The 14,957-nt window shown below is 34.7% G+C and overlaps 1 pseudogene; it reads right to left on the bottom strand.

The window, feature by feature from the left end:
* Positions 1-208: 208 nt before the first annotated feature.
* The window catches only part of LOC120223704, a 53,707-nt pseudogene continuing 38,958 nt past the window's right edge, over positions 209-14,957 (bottom strand).

Below are 14,957 nucleotides of genomic sequence, written 5' to 3'. Positions count from 1 at the left end.
ATTCAACCATTATGAGTAGGCCTCTTGGTTTTCAAACTCACATGACTCACTGTAAAATGAAGGTAGCAGTTTTACAGCAATAGTCAATTACTAAAATCTTACAAATTATTTCCAAAAAGTTAAACTCCAATATTTGTTGTTGTTGTTAAAAATGAGTCTCTTACCTTCCTCACAAAGTCCATTCTGCCTTGTCCTATGTCCTGACTACTCATGACACGGTGCTCTGAGGACACTGTCTAGGGTATGGTGCATCAGTGCATTCTACAGCTCCTTGCTGTAGCTCCTTGTTGGCTTCAATCACATCCAGCTGTGGCATGGCATCCTCCAATACATCATTCCCAACTTCTTCATATGTTTACATAATGCTCTGTGTGTAATCAAACTGAAGATAGTTGTAGATGCAGCTGCCTATGTTCTGGTCATGCCCCAGTGGGTATAGTAGCTCTGGTACAGTCAGTAATAGTGGTTGTAGCTGTAACTGTAATTATGACTCTATCTCACCGACTTCACTTGGCTCACTATGGGGATTGCCAGGCTCCTGAGCCACTCTAGTTTAGATGCCAGGCTGACAGCTCCCTGGCACTTAGAGAGAAATCACTTCTGTTCCAGTACATATGTGACTATCACAAAACCAGACTCCTTAGACACACCTCTTTGAAACTAAACCACTCTGCAAACTGGAGGGGTAGATTTTGACAAAGAATTCATACAACATGCCATCATCCATATCTGGGTCACGTCCTTCACAAAGAAATACTCAAGCCTGTTACCTGGTTGTTTCCAATAAGTGGCATAGTTCAGTTTATTGTCTGATTGGTATGGCTAGGACTTCTCGTACTATGTTGTAAAAAAGTGGTGAGAGTGGACATCTTGTCATGTTCCTAACCTTAAGGGAAAAGCTCTCCATTTTTCACCATTAAGTATGAGGTTGACTGTGGGTTTTTCATTTATGAACTTTATTATGTTTAGATATGTTCCCTGGAGGCCTACTTTGCAGAATGTTTCTATCATGAATGGATGTTGTATTTTGTCAAATGCTTTTTCTATATCTGCTGAAATTATCATATGGTTTTTATCCTTTATCTTTTTGATGTGATGTATCACAATGATTGTTGTGAAAATACTAAATCACCTTGCATCCTGGGAATAAATCTCACTTTATTGTGGCATATGGTTTTTTAAATATATTGTTGGATTCAGTTTGCTAATATTTTGTTGAGGACTTTTGCATTTATATCCATGAGAGACACTAGTCAATAGTTCTCTTTTTTTGTGGTGCCTTAATCTGATTTTGGTATCAGGGTAATACTAGTCTTATAGAATAAATTTGAAAGCTTTCCTTCCTCTCGTATTTTTTGGGATCATTTAAGAAAACTGAGCATTAATTTTTTTTTAATTGTTTGGTAGAATTTGCCTATGAAGCTATCTGACTTTTGTTCATTGGGAGATTTTTGATTATGGATTCAATTTCATTGCTGGTAATTGGTCTGTTCAAAATGTTCTATTACTTCCTGCTTTAGTGTTGGTAGGTTATATTTTTATATGAATTAATTCATTTTTGCTAGTTGTCCAGTTTGTTGGCATTTAGTTTCACACAATATTCTGTTAAAATTGCTTGTATTTCTGTGGTATTGGTTATTTCTCTTCTTTCATTACTAATTTTGTTTATTTAGTTCTTTCTCTTTCCTTTTCTCTCTCTTTTTAATGAATCTTGATAGAGCTTTATCAATTTTGTTGAGTTTTTCATTAATTTAATTGATTTCATTGGTTTCATTGGTTTGTTCTATTTTTTCTTTCTTTTTTTTTTTTTACTGTCTATATTATTTATTTCTGATCTAATCTTTATTACTTCCTTTATGTGTAGATGGGATTTTCTTTTTATGTCTTGTTTAGGTGCAAGGTTAAGTTGTTTATTTGAGACTTTTCTGCTTCTTCAGGTATACCTGTTGTATAAACTTCCCTCTTAGAACCACTTTTGCTGCATCCCAAAATTTTGTATTTTCTTTTTCTCTTTTTGAATAATTAATTGATTGATTAATTGATTTTTGTTTCAAGTTTTTATTTGAATTCTAGTTAGTTAATATAGTCGGCAATATATATAGAACAATATAGAGGGCAATTTCAGGAGCAGAATTTAGAAAGTCATCACTTATATGTAAGTGCTTATCACAACAAGTGCCCTTCTTAATACCCATCACCCACTTAGCCCATCCCCTGCCCACCTCCCTTCAGTTTGTTCTCTTTAGTTAAGAGTCTTTTATGGTTTGGGACGCCTGGGTGGCTCTGTTGCTTAAGTGTCCAACTTCGGCTCATGTCATGATCTCATGGTTTGTGGGTTCTAGCTCCAAGTCAGGCTCTGTGCTGACCGCTCAGAGCCTAGATCCAGCTTTGGATTCTGTGTCTCCTTTCTCTCCTCCCCTCACCCTCTCATGCTTTGTCTCTCTCTCTCTCTCTCTCTCAAGAATAAATAAATGTTAGGGGCGCCAGGGTGGCTCAGTCGGTTAAGTGTCCGACTTCGGCTCAGGTCATGATCTCATGGTTCGTGGGTTCGAGCCCCACATCAGGCTCTATATTGACAGCTAGCTCAGAGCCTGAAGCCTGTTTCAGATTCTGCGTCTCCCTCTCTCTATGACCCTCCCGTGTTCATTCTGTCTCTCTCAGAAATAAATAAACCATTTAAAATTTTTTTAAAAAAAGAATAAATGCTAAAAAAATTTTTTAAAGACTCTCTTACGGTTTCTCTCTCTCTTTTTTGTCTCCTCCTCCTATGTTGTTTTATTTTTTACATTCCACACATGCATAAAATCATATGGCATTTGTCTTTCTCTGGTTTCACATAGCATAATACAGTCTAGCTCCACCTACATCATTGTATATGGCATGATTTCATTCTTTATGATGGCTGAGAAATATTGTATATATACACCACCTCTTCTTTATGCATTCATCAGTTGATGGAAATTTGGGTTCCTTTCATATTTTGGCTGTTGTTGATAATGCTGCTATAAATATCAGGGTGGTGTGCCACCTCAAACCAACATTTGTGTATCCTTTGGATAAATACCTAGTTGTGTAATTGCTCAGTAATAGGATAGTTCTATTTTCAACTCTTTGAGGAAACTCCACAGTGTTTTCCAAAGTGGCTGCAAGTTTTCTCATTGTTTCTACGTTTTCTCTGATTCTTTCTTCTCTTGTTGTCTTCCATGCTTTGTTGGCTTTCTTTAGAGATACACTTAGATCTATTCCTATTTATTATTTGCTTATCTATTAGTAGTTTTTGATTTGTGGTTAGGTTTGTACATAACATCTTCGGCATATAGCAGTCTAAACAAGTTGATGATCACTTAAGTTTAGACTGAAATTTTACTACTCTCACTCCTAGAATTTATGTATATAGTGTCATATTTTTTCCCACCAAAATTCCTTTTACTTTATTTATTTTTATTTATTTATTTATTTTATTTATGTCTAAATTAGTTTACATGTAGTGCAATAATGGCTTCAGGAAAAGAATTTTAGTGATTCATTAAACACCCAGTGCTCATCCCAACAAGTGTCTGCTTCAATGCCCATTACCTATTTAGCTTATCCCCCCACCAACACCTCTCCAGCAACATTCAGTTTGTTCTCTGTATTTAAGAGTCTCTTATAGTTTGCCTCCCTCTCTGTTTTTATTTTTCCTTCCCTTCCCCTATGTATATCCACTTTGTTTCTTAAATTCCACATATAAGTGAAATCATATGATATTTATCTTTCTCTGACTGACGTATTTTGCTTAGCATAATACACTCTAGTACCATCCATGTTGTTGCAAGATTTGTTTCTTTTTTTTTTGATCATAGAGTAATATTCCACTGTAATATATACCACAACTTCTTTATTCATTTGCCATTTGATGGGCATTTGGGTATTATTGATAGTGCTGCTATAAACATTGGGGTGTATGCACCCCTTCAAATTAACAGCCTTGTATCCTTTGGGTAAATCCTAGTAGTGCTGTTGTTGGGTCATAGGGTAGCTCTATTTTCAATACTTTGAGGAACCTCCATACTGTTTTCTGGAGTGGCTGCACCAGTTTGGATTCCCACAAGCAATGCAAAAGTGTTCCACTTTCTCCATACCCTCACCAACATCTGCTGTTTCCTAAGTTGTTCACTTTAGCCATTCTAACAGGGAGGTGTGAGGTAGTATTTCATTATGGTTTTGATTTGTATGTCTCTAATGATGAGTGAAGATGAGCATCTTTTCATGTGCCTGTTAGCCATATGGATGTCTTCTTTCCAAAAGTGTCTGTGCATGTTTTTGCCCATTTCTTGAATGGATTATTTATTTTTTGGGTGTTGAGTTTGCTAAGATTTTTTTATAGATTTTGGTTATTAATCCTTTATCTGATATGTTATTTGCAAATAACATTCCATTCCATTAGTTGCCTTTTAGTTTGGTTGATTATTTCCTTCACTGTGCAGAAGCCTTTTATCTTGATGAGGTCCCAATAGTTCATTTTGCTTTTCTTTCCCTTGCCTCAGGAGACATGCCTAGTAAGAAGTTGTTGTGGCCAACATCAAAAGAGGATGTTGCCTCTTTTCTCCTCTAGAATTTTGATGGTTTCCTGTCTTATATTTAGGTCTTTCAACTATTTTGAGTTCACTTTTGTGATGGTGTAAGAAAGTGAGCCAGGTTCACTCTTCTGCATGTCACTGTCCAGTTTTCCCAGCACCATTGGAAAGAATTTTCCTGCTTTGTCAAAGATTAGTTGGCCATACAATTAGATCTGAATCTCTGTTTCTTTTCCCAGATTAGGGAAATTTTCAGCTATTATTTTTTCATAAATATTTCTGCCCTATTATCATTCTCTTCTTCTTCTGAGATCCCTATAATGCAAAGATTATAGCCCTTGATGCAGTAAAATGATGGAATTTCATTTATTGGTTCTTTTCATCTCTGTGTTCAGGGTCTCACTAATGTCTTCCATTTTTTTCTCTAGTCCAGTGAATATCTTTATGATCATAACTTTAAATTCTTTATCAGGCATGTTACTTTTACCTGTTTCACTCTGGTCTCTTGCTGCAGTTTGGACTTATTCTTCCATTTGGAAGATGTTTCTCTGTCTCCTCTTTTTATCTGATTTCCTTTATCTGTTTCTGTGTGTTATGAACGTCAGCTACTTCTTTTGGTCTTAAAGATAACAGCCTTATGAAGAGGTCTTGTCGTGCCCTGCACTGCAGTGTTCCCTATTCTCTAAGATCTGGGCCTCTGGGAGTGTCTCCTGTGTGTGATGGGTGCTGTGCTGTTGAGCATTGGTATCTTTTTCCTTCAGTCCAATTGTCTGCCCTAGAATTGCCTTTCCCACCCCAAGGTTAGGTTGGGAGGTAGAAGTTTCCTCCTGATAACATGGCACTGTGCTCTAGGGAGAGACTATGGTGAGAAAGTGCCACAGACTTTCTTACCAGCTCAGTGAATCTGGTTTTGCACTTATCTGGGGCATAAGGAATCCTTTAATTAGATTCTGATTACAAAAAAAAAAAAAAAGAACTGGTCTATGTACTGTATCCATGGGAGGAAGGAAGTTCTGAGGCTTCCTATTTGCCATCTTGCTAATGTCCCAAATTAATATTTTTAAAAAAATTATCATGTGTTCATGTCTTTCTTGATAGACTACATATATCATTTTCTAATTCTTAATTATAAAGGTTAGTAAATTTCATACATTAATTATAAATTTTAAGTATGTGATTTGATGTTTAAAATTTAACATTAATTTATATTATTAGTCATCTGGCCATTAAACTTTTTCTATAGCTTCCATAGCATATAATTATTCAGCTATTAACCTCACACTGTCCCTCAAAAACAATAAATCAAGCACTGTCTAAGCATATTCTACTGAATGTTTCCCTAACCATGTTTATTTTAATCTCCACAGATTTGTACTTTGTTCCTTCTTGTATAAATCTTCTTCCATTTATCATATTATATTAATTATATAATATTTATTATATATTCCATTTATATTATAAATAATATATTTGTAATGTACATTTATAATGAATAATATTAATTATATTTATAACGATATTAGTGATATTATTACTCCATTGTATTTTTTTCTCTCATTTGATATCAATGTTATCTATAGGATATTTTTATCAATGTGAGAAACCATAGTAATTGGTCCTTAGCTAATCATTTTTAGGATACAATATACCTAACAGTGGTTTTCAAGTTGTTTTGCTGGCTAATTTTGAATAATTGTTGAAAATCTATATTTCTGCCTCACACAATTTCATCATAATAGTGAAAAATAAAGACATAAATTTAAATTAAATTAAATATATTATTGCTTTTTTTAAATGTGGTAACTGAATAGTTGAAGGTGTTTGATGCTATTACATTAAATTATTAAATTATTAAAAATGTATGTGGAATAGTGACCACAGAGTCAGCTACAAAAACTTTTTTTAGAATCCTCAATATAATGTGAGAAACACAAGTATTTGTTAAATTGTCTTCTAAATTCAAAGTTTTTTAGTCTAAGTTATAATTGATTATCTGAAAGGCATTTTAAGCCACAGGATACAGTATTCATATGGGTCTCTAACTACACAGACATCTGTTAGGCAATAAATCCAGGCATAAACAGATCATCAAATTGATGCATAAGTTACATAGAGGACAATCTTATGACCCAGAATTCTAAATATCCAGAAAGTACAGAGGGTACCCAGAAACCATATTTTATCAATAAAATTACTGAGTAATTTTACTATAAAAACAGCAGAGTTTCATATGAAGCAATTTAAATGCAATATATTAGGGCACAGTTTAGTTGGAGATATGTTTGGAATATAAGATATGTATAATAAGTAAATGTGAAGGTCTAGATTTTTAAATGAGCAAGATATAAGATATTGGTTACTTTGTCTATTAAAGTGTGTGAAGCCTGTAGTGTTACCTAAATAATTAGGAATATCATTTAGTAATTATTATAGTAAGAGATACAGACTGTATAAAGCGAATTATCCCGCTTTTTTAGAACAACAAATGTCAAAATATGTAATATGCTTTCAAAATTAGAGAAAATTTTGTTGTGACATAAAATATATAAGCCAAAGTGAAGTACAAATATATGTTGAGTAGTGACCATATAGTAGGTGTTCAATCATTTAAACTCTAACACTTTAGATCATAATAACTAAAGAGCCCGTCTGGATAAGTTGGCATAGACATCTATTCCTGCCATCACTCACCCTCCCACAACCAAGTACCTCTATAAATGACGGAAATAATGCAAGGGGCAGCCATAAAAGTATTCTGAAATATAGAAGCAGAAAGACACCTTAGTTAGGAACCCAAGGACTGCTGCCGCCACGGCCGTATGCACAGTGCCTAGAGTAATGCCTTCCATATGGCACAGACTACAGAGGAGCTAATTAAATGAGTTAAGTCTCTATCTCAGTAGCAATCAGAATATATGTTATAACAAGAACATATTTACATTAATTAAGTTGATATACACTGGCAAAAGTTTAAGTGACTATCAAATGTTGGTGAGTATGTTAGGAAAGTGGTACACACATATACATATATTAGAGCAAATCTACTGAGTTCATATCCTTATTTTTTTTTGGAAATGTTCATACAATGTAGTTGTCTCAAGATTCCGATTTCTTGTGTTGACCCTAAATAAAAAGTAGCACACATATACAAAGGGGCAAAGAGAAGGAATTTCTATGTGCTTTTGTTTGCAGAGAAACAGTGAAAAGTGACCACAACAGCCACTGAAAGGGAAAGGTCAAATACAAACATATAATGGAATTCTATACAGCAGTTAAAATCAGCAATTGGGAACTATTATTGCAATATCCATACATTTATGTATTTATTTAACAGTTACTTAAATAGTGCCTAATATTTGTTAGAGACTGTTCTAAGTGTTTTATAAATATTAACTTACATGTTGTGATGTTCTTATGAGATAGCCACAGCTTTATCCTCACTTAAAGATGAGAACACTTCAACAAAAAAAGTTTATAAAATGTGTCCAGGGTCACAGAGCTAGTAAATGTTGGAGGTGAAATCCAAATCAAGGCAGTCTGGGTCTTAATTATAGATGTTCTCACACACAAACACACACACATACACACACACACACAACACAATTGTCAAATAACATTGGTAAGAGGAGGAATGTTATTCATAAATGTCAATTATAGATACTTTTAGAGTATTATACATAAGATATTATATAGAGAGACATATATTGCTGAATATTTAAAATTTTTAATGGTGGATGATAGAAACCAAACTCACATTTGTAGTAGTTATCCACCTATCCAGTAACTGTACCCCCACATTGTTTACCAAACTATCACCCTGGTTGAAGTGCCCATACTTTTTATTTAGATCTAGTCCCATCAAGTATTCATTAAACCATCACCCTTTCATTCGTAAAAGACCATAAGCTAATGATTCTTCTACATTCCTTTATGATCATGTTTAAATATCTAATGGTGGGGGTTACATTACCTTATATATTTTATCTTATTTCTTCTGTTACAAAATTTTACAAATAAAAATTTCCCATTTTTTTTTCACATAGCTGCTACCATACTTTTTTTTCTCTCCCACAGAACTACATCCTTTAAAATAATCATTTTTGTATTTCTGTTCCTTCAAGCCTGGCAGACAAAAATATAAATGAACATAACCTTGATAAAAAATTGATTTGTCTAATAAAGTTGAAAATTCTAATCCAGGAATTTATTCCTCAGTATGTGTCTTACAGCATATCTTCTATATGTTCATCCATAAGCATGCAAAAGCAAACATGTAAAAACATGCATCATTTTGAGAGAGAAAGAGAGAAAAGGCACAACCCAAATTTCTATCAATGTCCATTGATAATTAATCAATCAATGAGTTGTAGTCTAGTCACAATGGAGTACTTTATACCAGTAAAAAATCAATCATTTCTTCATGCAGTTACACAATTTAATCTTTCTAATACCATATATAAATAAGAAAAGGTATTGAAAAATATGTATATTGCATTCCATTTTCAAAATGCAAAACTCTGTTAAAGTACACATATTTAAAGTTACAACTTAGGTTGTAACTTAGGGTTACAAAACTGTCAAGAGCAGCATGGGAATTTCACAAACAAAATTCTGGGTAATGAATACTTCGAGAGTAGAAAGATTGTAATAGTATCTAAAGGAGTACATAGGAATTTCAAAGAATATGGTAATGGTTTTTTGCTTAAGCTGGGTTTTGAGTACTGTGTCTCTTTATTCTCATTCTTTATCATTTACATATATTTTATACTTATCCTTTTCATTTTTATAATGTATGAAAATACATAAATCAAGAACATAGTAAATTAATATTCTCCTAAATAAATAAACATTTGAATTTTCAAGTCACCAATACTGTTATTCCACTCTAAACTGCCCTGTGACCCTAACTACCAGCATATTTGTATGACTGGCATTTCTTATAATCACTTCCAAGCTTGGAATGCTGTCCAGATATACCTTCACAGTGTCTTTTCTTCCTACAATATTCCTTCTCTGACAATATAGAAGATTTAGATATGACATTGTGCCAACAGAAACTATATGCAGAAGATCAGCTTAAAAATGAATGGGCTGGTTCCTGGGAAATGTGACATGACCTAAATCCTTTATCACTATGGCTAGCACCCAACTCAAATTCTGGATAACTCTGGGAAGTGGAATACTTTTATTATGCCTCTTTTATGCCTTTCCAGAATCACTCTACAGACCATCCAAAAGCAAAAAAAGGACCAAGAGCTCGACATGACGGACCTCAAACACAAAACTAGAAGAACCAAGACAAATAAAAAGGGGGAACTGTGGGGAATAAGTTAAGGAATCTTCTGAGCCTGCACTGATGGGTGAATAGGCAAAAAGAATTACAAAGCCATAGGATGCTCACACCCAAGTTTGGTAAACAAGATTAGGCTAATAAGGATAGAGAGTGTGGGGCAAAGGCCTCCAGGATAGAGAGGGTGGGGCTAAGGCCCCAACAAAGGTATATGAGGTAAACAAGATTCAGAAATTCAGGGCGAAAATGTCCCCCAATTTAGTACTATAGCAGAAAGCTGCTTTCACAGGAAGAAAGGACCAAATTAAGTAAACAGATAAATAGGGCTATAGACCAATGCAGGATGAAGCCGCCCAGAGAGGAGTTGATTAGCAAAGGAAAAGTGCTTTTGTTGACCCTGAGATAGCATACTCAATCTGTCTTATCCTCTAGGCTAGATAAACAGTCAAGAGGCTCTAGTCTGCCTTTAACAACCATCTTTCCAGAGCCAGGATTTTGTTTTATATTGACCTAAACCTCTAACACCGTGTATCTTCAAAAAAAACCCCTTTCCTCTCATGCCCATGAGTTAATGTTCACAGATTCACTGTCTCTTTGTGCACAGCCGTCATGTTTTGTAAGCCTTCTGATCTTAATAAATATGGAGCAAGGACCCTGAATCTGGCCTCCTGTCTTCTCTGGGACATTAGCTGTCTTTTGCATTTTAATCTTGCGTCTGCTCTTTTGCTGGACAAGAGAGAACTTTAGACCCAGAGTCTACAACACAATACCTGGCAAAATTAATCATGGGATCAATGCCTGCATATCAGTGTTGAATTTTATAGAATTGTTTCAAGAATACATAAAAGATTTGCTGGGATTAGGAAGTTTTTATAAGCATAAAATTATAGTAAGATTTTGTCTTACTATAGTAAAATTATGTCTCTGCTGCTATTGTAATTAGCAGTGCAGACATACCTATAAAATGTTTAAGCTATTATATTTGTCAAACAAATAAAATAAATACTGGGCAATACTGTCTGGTAGGATATGACAGGGGAATGCTATTTAGAATTTTCTTTAAATCAAAGAGATAAAAAGAAAAAAAATAACACAAAATCAAAGAGCATGAGTAAGCAACAAGTAAATTCCTTCATAATTATTCATCTTAATGGTATCAGATGTAGATAAGTAAAGACCTCAAGGTCATGCAACCACTAAGTACAATAAGAAATCTCAAATGTAGGTCTGCTGGAGTTTAAAGTCCATGCTATAAATATTGACACTACAGAATTTTATCAGACTCAGGCAAAACTCCTGATATTTATTGTAAGGACACAAGTCTAAACGTCTAAACCAAACTGACTCCAGGACAGGCTTTAAGTTTCCCCTCTAAACTAGAAGGCCTAAGTTTCAGCTTCCCCAGAACTATCAGGCAGTTACACATTGCCCAAGGCAAGAGTAACCACCCTTGCAACACCCAATCAGGAAAGGCCAGCGACCACCCTCCACATTACTAAGGGAGAGGCCTGAAGCTAGAAACTATAGATCGACACTGTTACCTAATGTTAAAGTTAACCCATTAGTCGCCGAACAAGACCCTAGTCTCGCTCTGTGATTGGTTGAATTTAAAGGTACTCTAAATGTTGTAATTGGATCCCGCCAAAAGTACCGAATACTCTAGACAATGTGTATGGTTAAACCCGCTGTCAATAATATTGAATAATTGAATATTGAATAATATTGAATAATTATGATTGGATCACTGTTCCCCGGCCACAACTTCTGTAACTCCCCGTCACAAATCCCATAAAAATCCTACTCCGCCTTTCCTCGGGGCTCTCAGCATGGATCCACTGTGTTGAGGTCTGGGAGCCTGAGCTTAAGCCCGAATAAACACCCTTTGCTTTTGCATAAGTGACTCGGACTCCTTGGTGGTCTTGAGATTTTGGGGAGATCGCGATCTGGGCATAACATTTATCTCAAAAATTTCTAAAATATTTTTACTTATTTTTTTATGAAAAATAAATCTTATATTTTAAGAAGACTAAAAATTTTCAGTTATCTAGTAAATGATACCTAAAATTTTCTATGCTATTGATAAGCCTTGCTTAAAAACACTGCAAAAAGTTTAAAGGGCAAACTTGTGCTTGTTGTTTAATTTATCCTTTTTAAGTATCTTGTGTTCGGGAAATCTGGTCTGGATCACTGGTGGAAGAACCAAGCGGCACTTGGAGATCTTGGAAGGAAGGAGGTTTAATTTACACCAGTGGGCTAGAGGAGATCATTCTCTAGAGGTCTGAGTCCGGAGCATCAGCAGAAGGAATAATTTATAGCCTGTTAACTTCTTCATTCCTCATTAACACATGAGACAAGCAGTTTGGGAAGAACACGGAAGAGGGAGCCTTTGATCAGGGACAGGTATTTCCTTATCAGTCCTGCCGGCCATCTTATAACAGATTTTTCCCTATCACTTGTACCTTCAAATATTTCCTTCTTATCATATCCTTTTCATTGATTATTAAACATGTTCATGTTTTCCAGTAAGGAAAAAAAATGCAGTCATTTCTTCCCACATTCCACTGACTTTAGTACCTGGCTCTTTCCTCCTTTTATAGTAACACTTGTTAAAAGAATTTTTCTACATTGTCTCCATCTCCTCTCCTCACTAGTTTTTTCACACACATCTGTCCAATGACTAGCAACAGCATTTGCCCAATGAGCACTCACTAATGTGCCAATAAAGTAAAATTCCTATACACAGTAGACATTTTTCAGCTATCTTACTTTACTCAGTAGAATGAACACAGTATTCTTTCTCTCCTGATTCACAATATCACATCCTCTCAATTCAGGGACAAAATAGTATTCTGTTTTTCTGCCTGCTGTTTAGCATTGCTGCTATTTTCCCTTTATTGAATTCATTTTCTAAGGACATTTAAATATTGGAATCATCCAAGGCTTCTCTTTCCTCACTTTGATCATTTTCTTTGGGCTTTCTGTCTATCAACTATAACTATAATTCTGTGATTACTGAAAAAAAAAATGTACATCTTCATTCCAGGCTTCTCCTTTCTATTCCAGGTTCCCATATCCACTTTTCTAATTATGTCCTCTGTTATATTTTTTCAGGTGATAAGTAAAAGAATAACTCTTGTATCCATTAAGTTGTGATCCAATTAACAAAACTGATGAAGATTCAGGTAAATGGAAATTAAATTTCATAGTTTTTGCTGACCTAACAAGGTTTTAAGAAATAGATTGGATATATAGGCAAATAACCTTGAGTTTTGCGATGAATGTATCTATTTTTTTAGCAAATATATCTGAAATCTAGATCATAAATTATACTCTAAATTGAAAAAAAGTCATACAAGAGAAATAAAAAATATACATTTCCTTTTAGCATTTCTTAGCTGTCCCTTTGTTGTTGTTATTATTGTTTTGTGTTGTTTACCATTTGGACCTAGCTCTTAGGCCTGTATCATCTAATCATATGACTAACCATCACAGGTTCTTTTTGATGTCCTGAGCATCCTTTATTCCTGGGGACAGAGTATTTTTGGCACAGGCATTTTTATTTCCCTCATGCTTTTTGGAATTTATAAAATTAACATATCCAAAACCAAATGCGACTCAATATAGAGAGATGCCTCTAGAGAACTTAATCATTCTAGATCCTATTGGCTTTGCAATTACTGAAACTGAATGGAAAGTTTTCCGTTGTCTACTGCATCTGTCAACAAGAATTGAAATTAAAACCTCACACATGAGGGCTCTATGGTTCACATGGAACTTAGCCCACTTTGCACCACAAAATCTTTCTTGGCTTGCAGACCCTGCTAAAAACAAAGTAAACTATCAAACTATCAAAGTAAATATCAAAAATATTTACCAATTCTTATTCAGAACTGATTCTTGGTGTAGACTTTCCTAAAATGTTAGGCCAAAATACATATAATCGGGTTAATATTTAGGTATAGCAGCTTTGTCCCAACTGTCTCATCATCTTTTGATTTTACTAAAGCCTTCTCCTGGCAAAAATCATTCTGTCCTTTACTTTTTTTTTTTTTATGCTTATTTATTTTTGAGAGAAAGACAGAGCACGGATGGGAGAGGGGCAGGGGAAGACACAGAATCTGAAGCAGCTCCAGGCTCTGAGCTGTGAGCACAAAGCCTGACGTGGGGCTTGAACCCATGAACTGAGAAATTATGACCTGAGCCAAAGTCGGAAGTTTAACCGACTGAGCCACCCAGGTGCCCCACATTCTGTTTTTATATGTTGGGAGGAATAAAAGGAAGAACTGCTTACCAGAAATCTAAGAACAAAAGTTAAGATACCACATATCCCATAATGATTATGCCTAAACCAAAGGAAGATCATATAAGAAATGTCAAATTTTGTTTTGCTGATAATGTGTCAGTTATATTCTTATATTTCCTTTCTTCTTTTGTTTTTACTTGCTTACTGCTATAGTAAGACACACATTTTTTAATTTTTTTAATGTTTTATTTATTTCTGAAAGAGAGAGAGAGACAGTGTGAGCAGGGGAGGGTCAGAGAGAGGGAGATACAGAATCTGAAGCAGGCTCCAGGCTCTGATCTAGCTGTCAGCACAGAGCCTGACGTGGGGCTCGAACCCACAAACCAAAGACACACATTTGAAAGTACATAAAGTGAACAGAGTGATAGAGTCAAACAGGTATATCTATTAAATTTTTAGACCAAATGCAAGGTTAACTAGTGTCCTGTCCCAGTCAATATCAGTCCTCTTTATTGTTATCACACTCTATCACTTTTGGTTTGTTTTACCTGTTCTAACATTTTCATATAAATGGAATCATAATGTCTATATAGTTGTGAAGTTAGCTTCTTTTCTCGAAATTTTGTCCATAAGATTTTTTTCACGTATTGCATCTATCAGTTTGCTTTCATTTTTCTATGTAGTATTTCTTTTAACAAATAAAATCCTTATTCGTTATCTTGTTAATGTACGATTGTGTTGCAATTGTTTTGAGCAATTACAAAATAATATTCTTATTTACACTCTTATGCATATTTTATGTCTATACTCATTTCTCTTGGCTAGGTTTCCACAAGCAAAATTGTTGGGTTATAGAGCAGGCCCATGT

The sequence above is a fragment of the Hyaena hyaena genome, unplaced genomic scaffold (genome assembly GCF_003009895.1).
Source record: "Hyaena hyaena isolate Hyena2069 unplaced genomic scaffold, ASM300989v1 scaffold_1028, whole genome shotgun sequence".
Taxonomy (NCBI): domain Eukaryota; kingdom Metazoa; phylum Chordata; class Mammalia; order Carnivora; family Hyaenidae; genus Hyaena; species Hyaena hyaena.
This window is presented reverse-complemented; position numbering and strand designations above follow the sequence as displayed.